The 14,669-nt window shown below is 45.0% G+C and overlaps 1 protein-coding gene across 1 annotated transcript in view; it reads left to right on the top strand.

The window, feature by feature from the left end:
• Positions 1-14,669, top strand: part of PALS1 (protein associated with LIN7 1, MAGUK p55 family member) — a 502,940-nt gene that overhangs the window by 283,156 nt on the left and 205,115 nt on the right. The gene's annotated exons all lie outside the window — the stretch shown is intronic.

Raw genomic sequence — 14,669 nt, 5'->3', positions numbered from 1 at the left:
TTGGCTCATGGTCACTCTGATTTCCTTACTTCTCATTTTCCAGTACGTCTGTTTCACTTTCGTCCGCGTCCTTCAATGGAGCATGGACCAAGTACTGATTAATAGCTGGATTCGTGTCCTTTTACTGCTTGCCATGGATTGAGGTACTTGTTTAGGTCTCGCCTAGGCAGCGCTTGCGCTGTCTTTTCGAGACATGCTGTAGTCCGGTAAAGACTTAAAGCTCTGCCAAATTTTCACCCATCTTTTAAATTAGCTTCTCTTACTGTCCTTTGAAAATGATAGCTTTTGATTCCAGCATAGGTTTAGCAGTCCCTCCTGAGTACCTCCCTCTCTTGTGTTACCTCCCTTGAGGACAGCCCCTCTTACATGTGTCCTTACTCTCGCGGTTTCACTAACCGTTAGTGAGCACTATTTAGTTTGCTTTGCTGAAGCAGGTACGACATGCTGTACTGGTGGCCACCTCATTTATTTTCCATTCATTTACTTTTGTACCAATGGTGACATACCGCACTTTCGTTTTAAACATCTTAAGCTAAAGCACTGCGTGCCACAATTGCTACAAATGTAAATAAATAGAAACAATACGGCGGCCACACAAAAGTTTTTGTCTATTTATTTCATTATATAGCAGTCGCGGCACCCCGCACTTCAGCTTTAAACATTTGAAGTAAAAGGGCAGCGTGCCACCATTGCTAAATAAGTAAATACATCTTTTTTAAACGCAGACTGCCACCACATTTTTTGGCCCTCCCTTTTTTTGCTTTTGTACCAATCGCGGACACCATGCTTTACCTTTAAACATCTGAAGCTAAAGCGCAGCGTTGGGTGAATGGCTTTCTGGAGTCTTTTCTTGGGCCTGCGTAGTGTCAAATCTTCCTCCGTCCTGCACTCCGCAATTTCAGTGTGTGCATCATCGAATTCAGCAAGTTTGAGCAAGATATCAACCGCATCAGCAGACTAAGCTTTGCTGTGCTTCCTGTGTGTGTCGGCGTGCCCTGTTGCTTGCGGAAAAAATAAGACGGGCCTGGACCCTGTCTTGGGAATGAGTTGTTTTCTTCATTGCAGGTTGTAGTACTGTATATGGCTAATAGAGGTCCAGAAGGACACCTAGTAACAGGCGAAGGTAGTGTACCCTTTCCTTGCTTCATGCATTTTCTTTTAGTAGTTATGCTACTGCTAGGATATATTTGAGAAAAAACAATTCCAACAAACATTCTCATTTGCAACCCCAATAGCTCTAAATTTAACTGATGTGATACCTATTGCATTACAAATGCTTGTTCATTCTTTTTCCTCAACCACTCCATGAGAGTGCATGTTTTATTCTACTGCCTCCCTTGTATTCTCCTTCTATCCCATCCCCTGCGATCCCCAAGCTCCAAGTTACAATCTTGCTCTGTGACCATGCCACTATTTCTCTTTTGTGTGCTGAGTTAAAAAGTACCAGGGCAATGGGTGCCAGCTGCTGCTCATTTACACGTTTTAATTTAGTGGGGCGAGGCCTTCACCAGGGCTTCCGCCTTATTGCATTTCTTAATGGCGTGAAATAGGGATTGACTTAATAATCTTCAGGTTTTTGGCTTCACCCACAAAGAATTTGTTTATCTTTGGGCCCCATCTACGTATTCTAACATCACCCAGCCTATCCTGAGGTATCGTCTTTTGGGATGTTGGTGATTGTGTCCCATTCATAGGGCTCTGGCCTAGGGATGAGAGGGCGTGAAATATTTTAAATAAAAAAACTTTGCATAGTGCAATTCAATTTCTGTTAACAACTAATCCTTTTAATGACAGTTTAGGGCGCAGAGGAACAGATTGCTGTTTATTGCACAGCCATTGCACCTAAACGCCCTTCCACACACGCACTCCTCTTTTCAGCATATCCCGCCAGATAAAGTGCAGAAGTGCCAGCTTACTGTTGATGGCGGAGCAAGGGGTTTATGAGCACAGCCCTTATGCCTAGAAGCCTCCACAATCCTCCTTAGCATCTCCTGCAATATCAGGTGCAAAGCGAGGTGTTTCTGATCACAGCGCGGATGCCTAGAAGTCCCCACACTCCTGGTTTGTATCTTCCGCAGTATGAATTGCAGAGGGGGGGAACTTGTTGGTGCAGAGAAAGGTGTTTCCGAGCACAGCCGGCCTTTAAGTATTGACCTTAACACCCCTCTTTAGCATTTCCCGCAGTATAAGGCGCAGAGAGGGCATTGCATTATATTGTACTATAGAATGGGAGGTCATACCATATCATGATAGGAAATACCATAGCAAACCATACCATAGCATGTAGTGACCGGCCATAATATTCCATAGCATACCATACCGTTCTATAAAGCGACAGACCGTGTCATTCAATGACAGGCCATACCATATAATCCTATACTATAGATAGACAGGCCGTACCAAACTATTCAATGACTCACCATACTATACAGTGAATGGCCATACCAACAAACAAAGGCCATACCATATTCTACAATGACAGTCCTTACCATACCATAGTATACAATGACAGGCCATACCATACTATACATTGCCATACCTTGCCATACCATATTGCATAATTACACGCCATACCATATTATATATACAATGATAGGTCACATACCATACTATACAATGGCAAGCTAAACCATACTTTACAGTAACACCCTGTACCATTTAATTCCATACCATGGCAGGCCATACCATACTATACAATGGCTGGCCATACCATAACATGCCATACCATACAATGACAGGCCATACCATACTATACAATGACGGAGCATACCATATCATTCCATACAATGACAAACCATACCATACAATACCGCACCATACTATCAAATGACAGGACATACCATAACAAATAAAAAAAATTAAATTGACAAAGCCAAAAGATCTTGTAAGGCGAGGATCCAAATGCGACTTCTCATATGAAAGTCATCTGATGTTCTTATTAAAATTGCAAGCCTCCTGGCAAATGAACTGAATGAAGCAATGAATCGCTGAGGGTCCAGGTGCATCCCTTGCAACACGACTACATCTGCATGGATTCTATCCAAATAGGCTAACATCAGTCTTACTTTTTTCCAGTCATTCTGCCCACAAACGTTCCAGTTTACAGACGTGAATGTATGATGCTTGGTCCTCATTTAGCCTATATCCGGCAAGGGCGCATAATGCTAAGGCTCGCAACTATTTGTGTCTGCGCAGAGATTCAGATTAAAGGTGATTGCACTAAGTGAAACAAAGCAACAGCAGTAAACCTTCAAAGAACGCCCCCCACCACTTATTCCATTAAATTATTTGGCTGTGCAGTCTCTGCATTGAATGAAAATGGTGAAATCCAGCATTCTAACCATTTAAAACCGAGCTTTGTATTGGATAGCTAACATGAAAGGGCCTATATATCAATTAGGCAGCATATACATCGTCTTGCATCACTAGTGTTTGATTGAGAGCCCCGTGAGAGTTTAAGACTGTGGAATGGTGTTGTCTTTTACACACATTTTTTGCAGAATTTGAGAGTGTTGTCTTTTTTGTAAGGTGTGCGCACGACCTTCGAAGTTAACTTTAAGTTTAGTAGTGTACAAAATGGCAGTCTATCGCAGCCTCATGTATGTCCTTCTTAGTCTAGGCAAAGGCCTTTGTCGCTTCCTGAACTGACCGTGTGCAATCTGGAAAGAAGGATATCATGGCACCTTAATATTCCAGGGGAGCCTCGCTGGCCATTTTCAGGATTTGGTCTCTATATACAAAGTTCAGAAATATGGCAATGAAGGACCATGGAAAAGAGCATGTTTAGTTGCCAGTGGTCCCATGTCCAATAGGGCAGCTTATAGCCGGGAGGGAGGAATGACCACAAATTGGCTTAGCTTTGCAGGTGTTCACTGCAAGAGGACATAAGCACACCTCCCCCACTCTCTGGTGCATTCTGGGGGTAGTATGCTATTTAGGCCCTCTGTTTTATTGCCAGATATCATCCTTCCAGTATTGGCGCCTATGCGGTCTGCAGCTCCAGATACAATTGCCATTTCCTTATCCAATATGGGGGTGCAACCTCTGCACCCATCCGGCCATACTCCTCGCGTCCTCCTATGGACTCTGGAGGCTTTGCCAGGCCCAGCAGGATCACAACTGCAGCCTTTGTCCTCAGTTGGCCATGGCACAGCTGGTACAGTGCCCAACACACAGTGCCAAGTTGCACATACATATCCACTGAAGGCTGCCATTGGCACTGATCCACGGCATGCCCAGCTTCACTTCTACAGGTGGGGACCTCCTTGGTATGGTGAGTCCATATTGTTCCGCCTAATGGACAGTGTAGATGCTTCCTCTTGCACTAGATATCCTACAGCTTGCAGGATACGGAGCCTTGTAGGTTTCCTCATCTGGTGAGGTTGTTTCAAAACAAATACTCTGCCATGAGTCCCAGGAACTTTCAAGCAAACCCCAGGTCAAAGTTGTGGAAAAGCACAGATCATGGGATGGGTATAAAAATTCTTTAGAAATATTGAATAACCCTTAGAGCCAGTCCAGACAGTTATTATGAAGTGAAAAGTATATGGTAGCATCATGACAATGCATAGATGGTTTATTTACTCCAAACTGAATGAGTGTACAAGACTGAGAGTTATAGGAACTAGAGGCTAGTGGCAGCTTTGAAGGAGCTGTAGTCGTGGCAGAGACTGGTCAAATTGTGCACATGACAATTGTCTCCATATTCTGCCTGTTCTGTATTCATGTATCACAATGCTTTGTGATCTTTCAAGACTAAAATTGAACATTTGCCTTCATTGTAAGGCCTTGCGTTTTTCACAAACCACCAGAAAACATCACTCAGTGGTGACGGCAACATTTCGTGGGTATGTTTCTTGTTGGAAGAGAATGAGATACTTATAAGGAGATATGAATGGACTGCAAAGAAAAGATGAATTTTCGTAGAAAATCCGCTCTCCTCAAGAAAGCTGTATTTAGGACAGGAGTTCGTCTTTCATTACAACATTAACAAGAAGCTCACAGGCAGTTACGTGGCAAAGGCACTGAAAGGTAAATATGCTTGTGGCATGAAAAATTTGCTGTCCGTCAACATTCCCCAAGGAACTTTACTGAACCATTTTCAGGAAGAATGGTCAAACATTGGTAAGTATAGTTGCCCCAATTTTACGGAAATCTATTCCAACATATTCCCAGTTGCACATGCTGCCACATGTGCTTTCGCTAAGAATTAGCTGAGCGAATAGTGACATGTTCAGGTTGGATATTTCAGTTTCATATTTTTAATATATAATTTTCTTCACAATAAAGATATTTTCCCTTTGTCTAAAGCACGATCAGGGGGTCTGTGCTTTCTAAAGACTTGCACTAGGCTTTCTATAGGCTTTGTATAAGCTTTGAATATTCAATTATGTATCTAGCTGGTTTTTAAAATAAGAAATATTTTTAGTTTGCATATATCACGAGTGGAGTCCATGACTTGATGAATACAAAGTAAGCACCTTTCCTGAATAAAAGCGTATTAGTAATCACCACGCAGCAGAATTCAAATACAAAGGATTAAGTCTTTAAAGCGTTTGCAAAAGGTTGTACGGGAAAGGATCAACCTCCTTACCTCCTGAAGTGAGGCCCGGCACAAGACTGAAGAAGGCGGATCTCAAATGTAATTGGGGAGCAGCTTTGGCCATCAACGAATGAACACTTAGTAGTAGACTTGACAAACCACAATCTCCCAATGAACTTCCTCGGGTCCTCAGATTAGTGGGGAGCCAATGAATCTCTTTTAGAAACAGTGACTGCTTGATCTTCAGCCACAACTTTGAGCCTCTGAATAAGGATACTTTGGATGACTATGTACTGTGCTTGTAGTGACAAAAATACATAGCGCTTTGTTGGGGTCGGACAATATGTTGACCCAGATAAACATTTCTCCCCTCACTTTTTAGGTCTCGCCGAGTCAGCGCATGCGCTGTCTCTTCAAGACATTTAGTAAGTGGCTTTTAAAATTGCCACCAGAGGCTTTTGCTGGCCTCAAGCTTGCGTTCACGCGTGCAGCCGCCATGTGTGTTTCTGTCAAGGCTCATTGAGCCTTGTGTGCCTCTCTCCGCCTTGTTTTATTTACTTTTTGTGCGCAGGCACGCACACAACTCCCGGTCGCGGCCGAAATTCTTGCTCGCGATCACTTTCGCGCGCACCATTTGCTTGTTTGAACACTTCTCACCCTTTCCTTGCTGTTTTCTGTGCATCGCTCATTCTTTCATTACTTGTCACTTTTATGTGCATTTCTCAGTCTTTCTTTGCTACTTCACTGTGCATTACTCCTTCCTTCTTATTCCTTTTTTGCTGCTTTTCTGTGCGTTTCTCATTCTCTTTTTGCCACTTTCATGTGCTTTTTTCATTATTCCGCAATCTTTCTTTGCTGCTTTTTGAACTTTTACACTGATTCTGTGCCGATCTGCTGGGCATCTGCCACTCTTTCGCATTCATTCTTCGCTGATCTTCTGTGCTTTTGCCTTTCATTCTTTAAATTTTTTCTCTGCCCTTTTCACTCAATCCTTGCTGCTTTTGGCTTCTTTAATCTAAGCTCTTCTATTAGAGTTTCGAACTTAATTTGCTACCTTAACTCCTCTTCTTCCTTTTTATCACTCTTTTGCTCTTCTTTCTGCCCTTTTCCTGAATTTGCGACCTTCCCTGCTTCCTCTCCCACGCCGCACTCCCTTCTCGGTTCCCGCCAGTTACTTAGCCCAACCCATTGCCCCAGAGACCCCCGCTCCTAATTCATGTCCGCCGCAGCTTGGATGCACAGCCCATATGCGCCCCTCCCGTGCCCAGCGCCAGACCCCTTGCTTTCACTCCCATCACTGCTTCGTCTCTGCTTCCCTCTACTCACCCTGAACCTTGAATGCACCTTCCAATGCTGTTGCTACGCCTCGGTAGTCGACTGCGAAGTTGCCTTCCCCTGTTCCACCTGACACTTATCCTGCACCTTCCCACACCTTCACACCACCCTCACATGCACCGCACACAACACTCACCTCTCCCTCTGCCACACACACCTACACACCTCTCCCTACCCCTCTCTGTTCTGCCTTCTCCTCAACAACATCTTCCTCAATAAACACGCTACTGAAATATGGGACCTGCTGCACCACCACACATTGAAACTGCTCTTCCTCACAGAAACCTGGCTGATTCCATCGACATTACCACACCTATTCCCCAGGCACAATGTTATAAGACAGGACAGAATTAACCGACCCAGCGGAGGACATGTCATTTTTCTCAAAGAGCTCATCAAGTGTTCCACTGCCTCAGCTAGCACCAACAGCACCATGAATCGGTGCAAAAGTTTTTATTCACACAACTGTTGCAGCACATCAAGTGAAGTTTTTGTGTGCTGTATTCTCACTGAAGAAGGAAACTTGAATACATGGCACTCTGATTGAAAAACGTGTGTTTCAATTCTTCATTGAACCTTCTTAGCCTAAAGGCAGAGCTTCGGTCTAATAATCTGAAGGTTGTGAGTTCGAACCTCTTAGTGGGCATGTGTTTTGCGATATAAGTGTTTGCATTTTGATAATTCTCCGGGCACCTATTTTAGGGTATACTTAACATTCTGTCTTCTCCCAGATTCGTTTTGTATCAGGACGTAGTTTGTAAATTAAACATAAGCACTTAATACGTTGGCAGCTGCGTTTATTGGCTGTAGTTTAGATCCTTCTATATTTTCTGTTTGACAATGCATTGTAAATTATTAAGAAGGTACATTATGGTGCTGGTTTTAATTGGCAAGTTGTGCACACTATACCTTAATTATTGAGCACAGCTGTTTCTGCACAGCTGTTTGCTCTAAATCGGTGGGCATCCTGGTTGAGTGGCGGGATGCGATAATTGAGTGAGGTTAATCGGGCATTGGATCATCCACTAAAGAGTAAGTGGAGCATGGAACCAGTCGTATCAGCCACAGGAAAGCCTGTCCTCACGTCTGAAACTCTCTCAAGTACCCAGAGCCCAGCCCGCACCCTGATTTAGCCGCACACTCTAATGCCCTCTTGCTAAGAGCAGCTGGTAAAAGTGAGTGTAATGTACGGTGACCACCTCCCTCCAGAGACACTATTTCCACTCCCGGACTTTTGTGTGGTAGGCTAATGTATTATGGGTATTGTAGTCTTGTTAATCTTCCACTGACCTAATTACACTAACACACCTAAAATTCAGTGGTTTGTAGGCGAATAGTTCAGGACTGGATATAGTGTCTGTTGTGACCTGCGGTGCTGTAGCCACCCTATTAGTAGTGTACTTTTCATCCTCTGCCTAAGCACATTTCTTAATCTGCTCCATTATCATTATTCTAAATGTTGCATGCTGGATGTGTTTATTGTGCCAAAATGGCTTCTTTTGTCATCTTCAATGCAAGATGGTGCACACTCTGAAATCCGTAAAAGTGCACTCTCTTAATGCTTTATTTTAATAAATATATTTAGGGTGATCACCAACCTCTAGTTCAGTGTGGACACTTTCTCCAGTCCTTGTCTTCCCTCTCTGTACGTCACACCTCTCTTTCAATAAACCTCAGTGCCCCACAGCACTTACCTCTCATGACCTCAACTTGCCACCTCTCTTCGATCCTAACTCTAGCTCTCGGTCAGCTCTCGGTCAGCTCTCGGTCAGCTCTCGGTCAGCTCTCGGTCAGCTCTCGGTCACCTCTCGGTCACCTCTCGGTCAGCTCTTGGTCTCTCTCTCTTTCTCTCTTTCTCTCTTTCTCTCTTTCTCTCTTTCTCTGTCTCCTTTCTCTCTCCCTCTGTCTCCTTTCTCTCTCCCTCTGTCTCCTTTCTCTCTCTCTCCTTTCTTTCTCTCTCTCTCTCTCTCTCTCTCTCTCTCTCTCTCTCTCTCTCTCTCTCCTTTCTCTCTCTCTCTCTCTCTCTCTTTCTCCTTTCTCCTTTCTCTCTCTCTCTCTCTTTCTCTCTCTCTCTCTCTCCTTTCTCTATCTCCTTTCTCGCTCTCCTTTCTCGCTCTCTCTCTCTCTCTCTCCTTTCTCTCTCTCCTTTCTCTTCTTTCTGCATCTTGCTGCTCTGTTTGCATCTCATCCCCCTTCACTTCTCTTCCATTTACTTCACCTCCCTCTTAATTTCATCTCTTTATCTTACCCTTTCTATCATTTTTGCCATCTATACCTTACCTTTCTCTACCTCGTGCATGACTCTTTCTACCTCACCATTCTCTTTCATTTCTCTCTCTGCCTCACATCTCACTGCCTCATCTCTCTTCCCCCACCTCTCATATACTAACTAGACTCTCAATTTACATCACCTATTGGCCTTCTATGTCTCTTTTTATTGATGTCCTCTTTCCCTCGCCTTTCCCATTCTTTTATTTCTTTCTCTCTACAATGCTCTCCCTACCTGTTCCACTCCATCTATCACTCCCTTTGCTTTCATCTCTTTCTATCTCCTTCACTGTTTCCGTTCACTCTCTCTGCTTCCAATGTCTTGCTCGTTTAATACATATTTCTTACCTCTGTCTCTCCCTATTTCACCATTCTCTACTTCTCCCTCGCAGTTCCTCTGTATTAGCCTCATCTCTCTACCTCATCTGCACCTCTTTTTCCCTACTTCTCATATCTTTCTATTTTTCATCCCGCCGGCTCTACCTGCCTCGCTACTTTGTTTACCTGACCTGTCATTCTGTGCTTCACCTTTCTATTTGTGCTATCTCATTATAACTCACCTCTCTTCCTATCTTATTTCTCGCTAGACCTTGCCCCTCGGGTTGACACCTTTCTAACCAGCCTACATTTAAAACTGCACGCCAGGCCTCTAAAAACAAGCATTGGCATAGCCAATAGGTCTCGCCTTTGGGACCTTGTAAGTTTTTAGCCATGCAACAGTTGATGTTATTGCACCAAGGATATTGTGCTGCATAACTAAATACTTATAAGGTCCCAAAAGCGAGACCTATTGGCTATGCCAATGCTTGTTGCCTTTTGTTTTTTAGGTCTCGCCTGACCCAGCTCTTACGCTGGTCTGGCGAGACTTTTAGTAAGGGCTTCAATAAATGCTACCATGGCCCGCCTTCAGCTTGCGTGCATGTGCGCGGGCGCGCGCTTACGAGCCGAGGTGCCATATGGCTTTCCTCGTCATGCTCATTAAGCGCGCTCACACAACTCCCGGGCTTGTTTTAATTTGCAGCGCGAGTGCCCGCTTGCATAACATGGGTTGGTGTGATACACATTTTCACTCTTGTAGTTTGTCGTCTCTTTCATTTGCTCCCACAGGTTCCATGTTCTTTACTTCGTGTAATTTGTCTCTTTCATTTGCTTCTGTTGATTCTTTTCTCCTTGTAGATTTGCCTGGTTCTGGTTTTTCACGCAATTGCGTCTTTCCGTTTTTTTCCTCCAATTAGTTCCCAAATGCAAAGGGTCTTTCCGATTTCCTTTTGTCTCCACAAGCCTTCCCGTTTCATACTTTCTTCGTGGACAGTCTCGTCTGTTGATTGTTGCACGTTCTATTTTGTTGCCGCTCTCGTTCTCCGTCCGTTGTCTGTCTGTGACTTCCAGTGTCTTTCCGTTCCGTGAAGGTATGCAGCTTCTCCTATTAACACATTTCTCCCTTCCTTCTGCGCTCGGCTTCTCGGCCCCTCTGCCCCATGTGGATGTCTTCTTGGGCTGGGCTGCCTCCTTCCCTACTCTCCGACCAGGGCGAGGGCGGGACTGGGTCAGAGGTCCCGGCAGCTGACCCTTTTGCTCTGTGAGCGTTAGCATTTTTCAGCACTCCTGGTGTTGCTGGGGCCGTCCCGTCGTCTCCGAGAATGGAATCTTTCTGAAATGTCCGTGGCACAGAGGGGGCCCTGCTGCCCTCCTCTCGCCCTTGGCAGCCCCTTCGCCTTGTCCACATCTATAGGTGCGTGTTCAACACACCTGCGGCCCTTCAGCCTGGAGGATAAAATGGCCGTTCTTCGAACTCTCATGGCCACATCCTAGGCCCGCGATAGTCGCTAGTTGAAGGGCGCTGACACCCCGGGGTTGGGTCTTCGTGGTGCATCATCCGTGCTCGCCACGGATTCTCCACCTCCCAGCCTTGCTGCACATTCCACCGTCCGTGCACATTCCTGCCACTTCCACTTCTGCGGCGGTCGAGGTGCCCTCCCGCTATCCAAAGCTGGTGGCAACTTCCTCCTTCCGAACCCCTGCGAACACATAGCCAGCGATGTACAGATAAGCATGTGTGCATGTCAACAGGGATGCAACAGTCTGTGGGTGCGGATGTGTGCACGTACCTGTGCAGATAGCCGAACAGGGTCTGCTTCTAGGCCTACGGTGCTATGGGCTTTTAGAATGTACCAGTATGTATGTATGTATGTATGTATGTGTATATATATATATATGTGTATATATATATATATATATATCCCACAGGGCGGAAACATTTAAAATCAGCGCAGCTGCGCTGTGAACATTGCTGCCGCGCTCCGATATTGCCTGTGCCAGTGACCAAGGGAGATGGCTCCCGAAACGCGTATGGATTAAAAGGCTGAAGAAGAAGTTTTGCTGCACGCTGCTCCATCCCTGTGAAAGCTCCAATAAAGGATATTCAAACATGAAGTGTGTGGCGCCTCAATGCTGGGAGCAGCTTTGTTTTTGGATATAAATCGGTCTTGCTCGGACCGAGAGGTGCCCCGCGGCGGAATAGCCGGTCCGCAACGTAAAAGAGGAAGAGACGTTGCAGGAACTCCGTGTCCAGTTGGAGCTTGGAAATTTCAGGGCTGTGAATGGGGTGTCAGTATTAACTACCCACTGTGGAATTTTAATAAATTACGGAGATTCACGGCAACATTACTAAAAAAGAACTCCAGGTACCAGCATGCACCTGCTGCCCACGCCCACAGGGCGGAAACATTTAAAATCAGCGCAGCTGCGCTGTGAACATTGCTGCCGCGCTCCGATATTGCCTGTGCCAGTGACCAAGGGAGATGGCTCCCGAAACGCGTATGGATTAAAAGGCTGAAGAAGAAGTTTTGCTGCACGCTGCTCCATCCCTGTGAAAGCTCCAATAAAGGATATTCAAACATGAAGTGTGTGGCGCCTCAATGCTGGGAGCAGCTTTGTTTTTGGATATAAATCGGTCTTGCTCGGACCGAGAGGTGCCCCGCGGCGGAAGAGCCGGTCCGCAACGTAAAAGAGGAAGAGACGTTGCAGGAACTCCGTGTCCAGTTGGAGCTTGGAAATTTCAGGGCTGTGAATGGGGTGTCAGTATTAACTACCCACTGTGGAATTTTAATAAATTACGGAGATTCACGGCAACATTACTAAAAAAGAACTCCAGGTACCAGCATGCACCTGCTGCCCACGCCCACAGGGCGGAAACATTTAAAATCAGCGCAGCTGCGCTGTGAACATTGCTGCCGCGCTCCGATATTGCCTGTGCCAGTGACCAAGGGAGATGGCTCCCGAAACGCGTATGGATTAAAAGGCTGAAGAAGAAGTTTTGCTGCACGCTGCTCCATCCCTGTGAAAGCTCCAATAAAGGATATTCAAACATGAAGTGTGTGGCGCCTCAATGCTGGGAGCAGCTTTGTTTTTGGATATAAATCGGTCTTGCTCGGACCGAGAGGTGCCCCGCGGCGGAAGAGCCGGTCCGCAACGTAAAAGAGGAAGAGACGTTGCAGGAACTCCGTGTCCAGTTGGAGCTTGGAAATTTCAGGGCTGTGAATGGGGTGTCAGTATTAACTACCCACTGTGGAATTTTAATAAATTACGGAGATTCACGGCAACATTACTAAAAAAGAACTCCAGGTACCAGCATGCACCTGCTGCCCACGCCCACAGGGCGGAAACATTTAAAATCAGCGCAGCTGCGCTGTGAACATTGCTGCCGCGCTCCGATATTGCCTGTGCCAGTGACCAAGGGAGATGGCTCCCGAAACGCGTATGGATTAAAAGGCTGAAGAAGAAGTTTTGCTGCACGCTGCTCCATCCCTGTGAAAGCTCCAATAAAGGATATTCAAACATGAAGTGTGTGGCGCCTCAATGCTGGGAGCAGCTTTGTTTTTGGATATAAATCGGTCTTGCTCGGACCGAGAGGTGCCCCGCGGCGGAAGAGCCGGTCCGCAACGTAAAAGAGGAAGAGACGTTGCAGGAACTCCGTGTCCAGTTGGAGCTTGGAAATTTCAGGGCTGTGAATGGGGTGTCAGTATTAACTACCCACTGTGGAATTTTAATAAATTACGGAGATTCACGGCAACATTACTAAAAAAGAACTCCAGGTACCAGCATGCACCTGCTGCCCACGCCCACAGGGCGGAAACATTTAAAATCAGCGCAGCTGCGCTGTGAACATTGCTGCCGCGCTCCGATATTGCCTGTGCCAGTGACCAAGGGAGATGGCTCCCGAAACGCGTATGGATTAAAAGGCTGAAGAAGAAGTTTTGCTGCACGCTGCTCCATCCCTGTGAAAGCTCCAATAAAGGATATTCAAACATGAAGTGTGTGGCGCCTCAATGCTGGGAGCAGCTTTGTTTTTGGATATATATATATATATATATATATATATGTGTATATATATATATATATATATGTTTCCAAGAGTTCGCTGTGAAATCCCCGCTCTCCTCCCTCGCGACGCCGGTGCCAGCAACGGTCACAACTCCGCCTCAATATGTAAACACAGGACAACATCCGGGTGTAACTCCGAAATAAATCCAGCGGCACGCCAAGGACAACACAATATACCTTTATTGTGTCACACAAACAGAACTACGCGTTTCGGCGAAGCCTTTGTCAAGTTACTGACCTGTGCCCAAATTCCCCTAGAAATACAGGTCACGGTTCATAGACATAAAGGAAAAACATACTTCACGAACGCTCTGTTCGAAATAAAATGTCAAATACATTCATAAATCCTAACTTGTCTATATACAATTGGAATTACCACTTCATAATAATACTGTGCAATATTAGTACCGATTAATACAATAAGCCTAAATTTAAATATAATTATAATTGTTTCAAGGCAAGTGCCTGAGCCATTCATTATTGCACATATTTTTTAAGGAGACACAGAGCCATTTCGTGATCCATTTGATTATAAGAAAAATTCGGGATGAACCTAAATGTAAGGCACCAAAGAATTCATGTCAAATACAGAACTATAGACAAATGAATAATTGTTATTATCTGTAAAGGTAATGTACCCACAATAAACAATGTCTAAATTCGGTAGCAGCAAGAAAAATCCTGAGGGTAATGTACCCATACAATATGCATACAATCAAAATGATCATGGTGCATCGAGCTATTAACAAGTTCAAGTATAGACCCAAACTCCAATTAATAGGACGTAGGGACGTGTGCATAAAATTTAGGTGCCAAAAGCTCATATAATTTCCCAAGTTATATCGGGGGAAGGTACAGGTGGGCAGATATGTCAGTTGCTGTTGGTGAAGTGTGAGGGATGACCCTAATTAACCCAATAACTAATATAATTAATCGGTACTAATATTGCACAGTATTATTATGAAGTGGTAATTCCAATTGTATATAGACAAGTTACGATTTATGAATGTATTTGACATTTTATTTCGAACAGAGCGTTCGTGAAGTATGTTTTTCCTTTATGTCTATGAACCGTGACCTGTATTTCTAGGGGAATTTGGGCACAGGTCAGTAACTTGACAAAGGCTTCGCCGAAACGCGT

This window comes from Triturus cristatus, chromosome 9, assembly GCF_964204655.1.
Source record: "Triturus cristatus chromosome 9, aTriCri1.1, whole genome shotgun sequence".
In the NCBI taxonomy this organism is placed as follows: Eukaryota; Metazoa; Chordata; class Amphibia; order Caudata; family Salamandridae; genus Triturus; species Triturus cristatus.
Note: the sequence above shows the minus strand (reverse complement) of the source record. Positions and strands in the feature narration are given on the sequence as shown.